At 35.6% G+C, this 6,689-nt stretch overlaps 1 pseudogene; it reads left to right on the top strand.

Moving 5' to 3' along the window:
• The first annotated feature begins 659 nt into the window (after positions 1–659).
• On the top strand, positions 660–6,383 carry LOC143681319 (large ribosomal subunit protein uL29m-like; annotated as a pseudogene).
• The last annotated feature ends 306 nt before the right edge of the window (positions 6,384–6,689 follow it).

Genomic DNA, 6,689 nt, shown 5'->3' on the forward strand with positions numbered 1-6,689 from the left:
ATAAAAATGTTTATGATTTATGCCAAATTGCATCTCTGGGATGATCGAGTACATGCACCTTTCTCTATTCCTTTTATTACCTACAACTAAAACCCTGGACATCAGATATCAAAAAATAAAACATAAAGAGTCATTAAAAGGCAGAAAGAAGAAGTTAAACTAGTTAGGAACTTTAGAAAACCAAGAACAGAATGTCGGTATGTTCTCTGGGTTTTCTTTATGTCTCATGTCTTTTGGGAGTTGAAAAATCTGACAACCTGGAAATGCAAAAAAAAAAAAAAAAAAACACCTCAAAAGCTCACTCTGTCTAGCCAAAGGAACATGAAAGGAGGGTCTAGCAAGACAGAAATCCTTTAGACAATAGCTGTTCTATTTCAGCCAAACACCCTAGAGAAAACTAGGGCCACCCGCCCCACTCCTACCCAATCCAGAAAAGGTTGCTTGTGTGCCCTAGATTGCCTACCTCGTCAAGCTGCAATGAAGTGTTGAAAATCCCCTTCAAGGTGGGGTTAGAGAAGGCCAAGTAGGGAGTTGGGACTTTTGTTTCTGCCAGCCATTAACAAGGCTTCCTTACAGGCATCCCTCCATACCCCAGTCCCACCACCTCTCCTACACACCTCTAGACTCCTAACTCCCTAGCTGTGGTGTCAGGAGTGATCATGTGGGGAGCTGGGACCCCATTGCCATCTGAACTAGAGAGGTATCCTAGTTCTTTCAGGTGGGTAGTGACAGAGAAGGCCTAATTGAGAGTTAGGACGTGCAACTTTGTTCATTGATAACAAAGCCACCCTCACCAAGGTTTCAGTGGAGTCCAGGTGAAATAACTAATTTCCTCTCCCACTCAGAAATGAAAAGTCCCCACCACTTTGGGTATCAACAGAGGCCATATGGAGAATGTAGACCTTTACCTTAATCTGGTGGTATTGTGGTGGCAACCACCTTTCTTAGCTGGAGTGATGTCAGAGAGAGCAAAGCAAAGCAAAACAAAAAGCAAATGAACGGGAAGTTTAAATAGATGCAAAGTCTCATAACTTAAAACCCAAAATGATCAGGTTTCACTCATCGCACCACAAAACATGAGTATATTGAACAGAATGAGGAAAAAGTGGATCAGTATATGAACACTGAGCTGACAGAGATGTTAAAATTATTTTTTAAAGATTTTAAAGCACCTCATATAAATGCTTCATGAGAAATTACAAATACACTTGAAACGTGGAAAAAGAGAAAAGCCATATCAAATAAATAAAACTCTCAGCAAAGAATAGAAGATAGAAAGAACCAAATGGAAATTTTAGACCTGGAAAACAGAATGAACTGAAGAATAGCACATAGAGGACAGAGGAAAGAATCAGTGGCTGGAAGAGAGGATAATAGAAATTTCCCAGTATAAGCAACTAGAAGAAAATAGAATGAAAAAAAATAAATGAACACAGCCTCAGGGATCAGTGGAACTATAACAAAAGATTTAAGTTGATGTTATCAGAGTTCCTCAGGAGAGGAGAAAGAAAGTGTAGTTGAATAAGAACTAGAAGAAATAATTGCTAAACACTTTGAAAAATTGTCATGAGACATAAATTTTGAGATTCAAGAAGCTGAGCCAACTTCAAAAAGAATTAACCCCCAGAAGTCAGCCCCAAGATTCACTATAGTCAATTTCTGAAACCTAGTAACAAAGAAAAATACCTTGAAAGCAACAAGAAAGAAATTGCACCTTACTTTTGGGGGGTGGGGACGGTGGGACTGTGGGATTCAAATAACAGGACTTTCTCATTAGAATATGGTAAGCAAAAATATGTGTAAATTCAATGGATTTACTTCTCTTGAAATTTAAAAAGTTAGTTTGATATTTGAAGGAAAAATGATAACACTAATTTATGTTATTTTAAATGTATATGGGGAAATATTTAGTACAGTATAATTGAAATATAAGAGGGTAAAGAATTAAATGGAGGTAAGGTTTCTATGCTTTATTCAAACTGTAAAATGATGATACCACTTGATTTTTAGAAGTTTACATATAAATGTATATCATATATATAATAAAGTATATATACTATATGAAATATAATACCTAATGCTATCATTTAATGCAAACTATAAAAAGAGAGGCAAATTATAGAATGGAAATCTAAAAACTGTTCAAGTATCCCACAGAAAGGTAGGGAAAATAATTTTTTAAAAGAGAAGAAAAAACAAACATATGGCAGAATTAAGTACTAATCTAGTAAAAATTACATTAAATACAAATGGTATAAATATACTAATTTAAACAGACTAGAATAATGTATTAAAAAACATGATAATCATATGCAGTCTACAAGAATTCCACTCCAAATAAATGATATAAGCAGGTTAAACTATAAGGATGGTATAAGATATATCATTCAAATATTAATAGAAAGCAAGTAGGAGTGCATATTAATAACAAAGTAGACTTTAGAGCAAAGAAAATGACTAGAGACTGAGAGGCTTATTATATAATAATAAAAATGAAAATACACCATGAAGACAAAATAATTGATAGAATAACTAGACAGAAAATCAGCCAGGATAGAGAAGTACACAACACCACCACCAAATAGCAGTATTTGACTAATATTTATAGAACCCCTCACCCTACAACAATAGGGTATCCATTCCTTTCAAATGCCCCTGGGACATATGACAAGAAAGATTATATCCTGGGCCATGAAACAAATGAACAAATTTAGAAGAACTGAAATCATACCAAGACAGTTCTATGAGCAAAATGTAATCAAACTAGACATTGATAACGAAAACATAAAAAGAAAAACATACAAACATGTGAAAGCTATGTTTGGAGACTAAACCATCATAGGACAGAAGAAATTTTAAAAAAAATGAATTTAATGAAATTGGAAATACAACATACACAGGTAAAGCAATGCTGAGAGGAAAATTATTGGGGTTATGTATATTAGAAAATAGGGATTCCATTTTAATCTCTTACCTCAAAAATAAATAATAAAAAGAAAAAATGAACCCAAACAAGTAGAAGGAAGTAAACAGTAAAAATATGAGCAGAAATTAATGACAACAGAAAAACAATAGATAAAAATCAATAAAGCAGTTTGGTGGTTGTTTGCTGAGCAGTCTCAGCCTCTCTGAAGGCTTCCAGAGCATTAGTAATTTCTCAGACCCCAGCTAGCCCGGGGTAAGTGGTATGAGGGGTGGGTTTGTCCACCTCTCTGGTTTTGGGCCTTCCTTGATTGTCAAGATGCTGAGAACAGCTTAGGGATGAAAATACCTCCTGGATGGCTGGGCCAGAACCCCTCCATGAAGAGTGAGTGACCTTGGAAAACTTACTGGCCTCTGAAGTTTCCATCCTTTCCTCAAACATTTTGTTGCTGCCTTCTGGGGACCAGGCAGAATGCTGGGTTTGCTTTTAGTTTATTGTCTAAGGATCCACCAAATGCCAAATGCCACATCTTTTCACTAGTACAGATTATTTCATACCATGTCATCAAGGAAAGGACTAGAACAATTTTTTGATAAGCCAAAGAATGGGGGGGGGGGGGGAGTAAAATCTGGCACTTCATGGACCTGTCAGCAATTAAGGAACAACAGTAATGAAGGTTTACATAAACTTTGGTATGCCCTGTTGAAAGAAAGAAACATGCTCCTAACTAGAGCAGGAGGCCAAGAGGCAGAGATGGTCAATGACAAGTCCAGAGCAGCTAGAAAATGTGGTAGATTCCATGGATGCATTAGAAAAAGTCATCCAGGAAAGAGAGATGCCTTAAGACTTCTTCAGACTGGTCAAGAAAAAGCTAGACTTGGTGATTAGAGAAGAGACATCTTTGGAAGAATAATCTGGCACAAATTCAAGCAGTGGCTTTTACCTTGACACCTAAATAAAAGATACAATAGGAATTTATTCTTTGGAATGCTTTATATGGACCATTCTGTTAGATTGAGAATTGAGAAGCCCTCCTTGAAGTAAGAAAGAAAAGTTTAAAGAAAAGTTCTTCAGGATAAATTTTCACATCTTTCTGAAGCCCAGAAGTTAAATCTTGTCTAAGGTGTTTGAATTCTTACCGTTTTTTTCCTTGGATAATAGTCTATATACAAAAGTAGATGTATGTTAAGTGGCTTATTAAAGCAATTGTGTTATCATCAAATGACTGTTTACTTATACATTGTTGTGAATGTGAATGTGGCATGATAATTCTGGAAGTGATAATGATTTTTTTTTTTAGAATTCAAAGAAAGTACTTTATTAAATTCTCACATACACATGTATATCGAATACACACACACAATTTTAACTCTTGGTCCAAAATGATATTTCTTTTTAATAATTCACAACTTTTTCACTTCTAGAGACATTTAAAGACTAGGCCAATCAAAGCTATCTCTGATATCAAATTAATATAATGGAATGAGTTATCGGAAAAGGAGTACATGTCTGCATGAGCAATCTCTGTGGAATATTTTTAAGAATTTCTGAGCCTAACATATTATAGTAGTTTTAATGGCTGCTTTTTTGAGTCCAGAGAATTTTGGCAAGTGTCCATATAATGCAGTTTTAATGTATTGGTTATTAAACTGTTTTTGATAATGTATAGCCTGTGGTCTAGAGGATTTTTTTTTTTAATTTAAGAGAACAAACAATACACTTAGAACCACCAACAATGGATACTTTAGTTAGCTTAACCATAGGCATATTTAAGTAATTTAAAGAAATTAATCATGAATTATTAAAAATCAGGTTTAAAGTCCAGATTAAGTTCCTATTTTATAAAAAAAACAAACAAACAATAAAACAAGTGTCTTGTTACTTGAAAAGATCCATAAAATTGGCACTCATCTAGGGTGGGCAACAGTAGCTCAGTGGCAGAGTTCTCACCTGCCATACCAGAGACCGGGTTCAATTCCCGGTGCCTGCCCATGTGAAAAAAAAAAAAAATTGGCATCATCTTGTATGACTGATAAAGAATAAAAAAGGAGAATGCAAATTACCGATATCAGGACTGAAACTGTGAATACCACTGCTGACTCTTCCTCAAAACCAACAAACACAACTCACCCAATATATAATTTTACAAATATTAGAGAAATTAAATTCATAATTTAGTAATTCCCCAAATCTCTAAACCAACAGGTTCCCTGGAAAATTCTCCAAAATACAGAAAAAATTGACATCAATTCTACACAGTTCTTTCCAATAAATAGAGGGAACACCATTCAATTCATTTTAAAAAGCTAATACTATTATTGTCTTAATTCCTAGCTGCCATGACAAATACTATGCAATGCTTTGGCTTACACATCAGGCATTTATTTGTTCATGGATTCAGAGGCTAGAAGGTTTGTTGCCTCATGGGACCTGTAGTGTTCAGGGTTGGCTGGCCTTCAGTTACTTGGCTTTTCGGTTGCATGGCAATGTTCTCTCCTTTCTCTTCTGGGTTCCATTGACTTCCAGCTTCCCACTTCCCCCCGACCCCCCGACTTTCTCATTATAAGACCCCCTGTTATAGGATTAAAATCCACCCTGACTCAGGTGGCCACACCTTAACTAAAAATAACATCTTAAAAGCTCCCATTTTCGGTGGGTTCATGCACACAGGAATGGATTAAGATTAAGGAAATGATTTTTGTTCTGTGTGTTTATTTTTTAATCTGAAGTACATAACTCAATCTTCCACAACTGCGATACTGAAACCAGACAAAAATAATACAAAAGGAAACAGCAAAACCTACAGCTCAATAATCTTTAACACATATATCTTTAACAAAATGTTAGCATCCTATGATTTAGGCTTCTGGAATTTATGCAATGAGCTTTTTGATGAGAGTTCATTCTTATTTGCCTTTAATCCCTAATTCTTCACAAAATCTGGAGCCTATTAAATTATTACTAAATGGTGTTGAATCAAAGAATGAAAAAATGAATTGTAGTGTAGCTGAGATTGCCAAAGATATAAGCTGATGAAATTCAACTGGTTGTTAATATCTCTTCCAAGCTCATGTTTATTCAGAGGAAAGAGGTAATGATAGTAAGGAAATAACTTTTATGTCTTACTGCCTCTGTAGAAAAAGTACTGATAGATTTTGGAGATGTTGATTCAAAAACAGTATGGCATTGGCTGCCTAAATTCAAATCTCTCTGCATAGTCTTCAAAAACTCTTAGTGCAAGAAGGAGAAGGCAGTAAACTACTTATCAGATGTACCTATAGCATAAATGTGGAAATAATAATCTAAAACCTCCAGCGTCAGTTCCGGAGTGCACGCTGACTTAGAGATGCACAAGAAAGAGGAGAGTGCAACGGGAGTTGCCGCAGTGATTCTGGATAGTTATCTAAAACATGGAGAACAAGAGCACCGGCTACGGAGAAACCAAAAAGAACAGTCTTGAAAGCTGGCAGGACTAAGACGGAGGAGAGGAGGCAACCTGGGAAGGAAGACATCCTTTAGAATATTGCCAACAGAAAGAAGGAAGAGCAAATGGGGAAATTAAAATCCTATAGGAAAAAAAAGAGTATCTGAACTTCAGAAGGCACATTCAAAATTGTCCCATAAAAGGCCATATTTATTAAAACAAAGTCTACATCGCAGTACCAATAGAAGAGGACACACTTGAATGTAGAAATCTAGCAAGTCACCTAAATCCTTCAACCCTCTCTACAGAAACAGCCTTTATGCTGGTCCAGAAAAGCTAAGA

Source organism: Tamandua tetradactyla, chromosome 1 (genome assembly GCF_023851605.1).
Source record: "Tamandua tetradactyla isolate mTamTet1 chromosome 1, mTamTet1.pri, whole genome shotgun sequence".
Taxonomy (NCBI): Eukaryota; Metazoa; Chordata; class Mammalia; order Pilosa; family Myrmecophagidae; genus Tamandua; species Tamandua tetradactyla.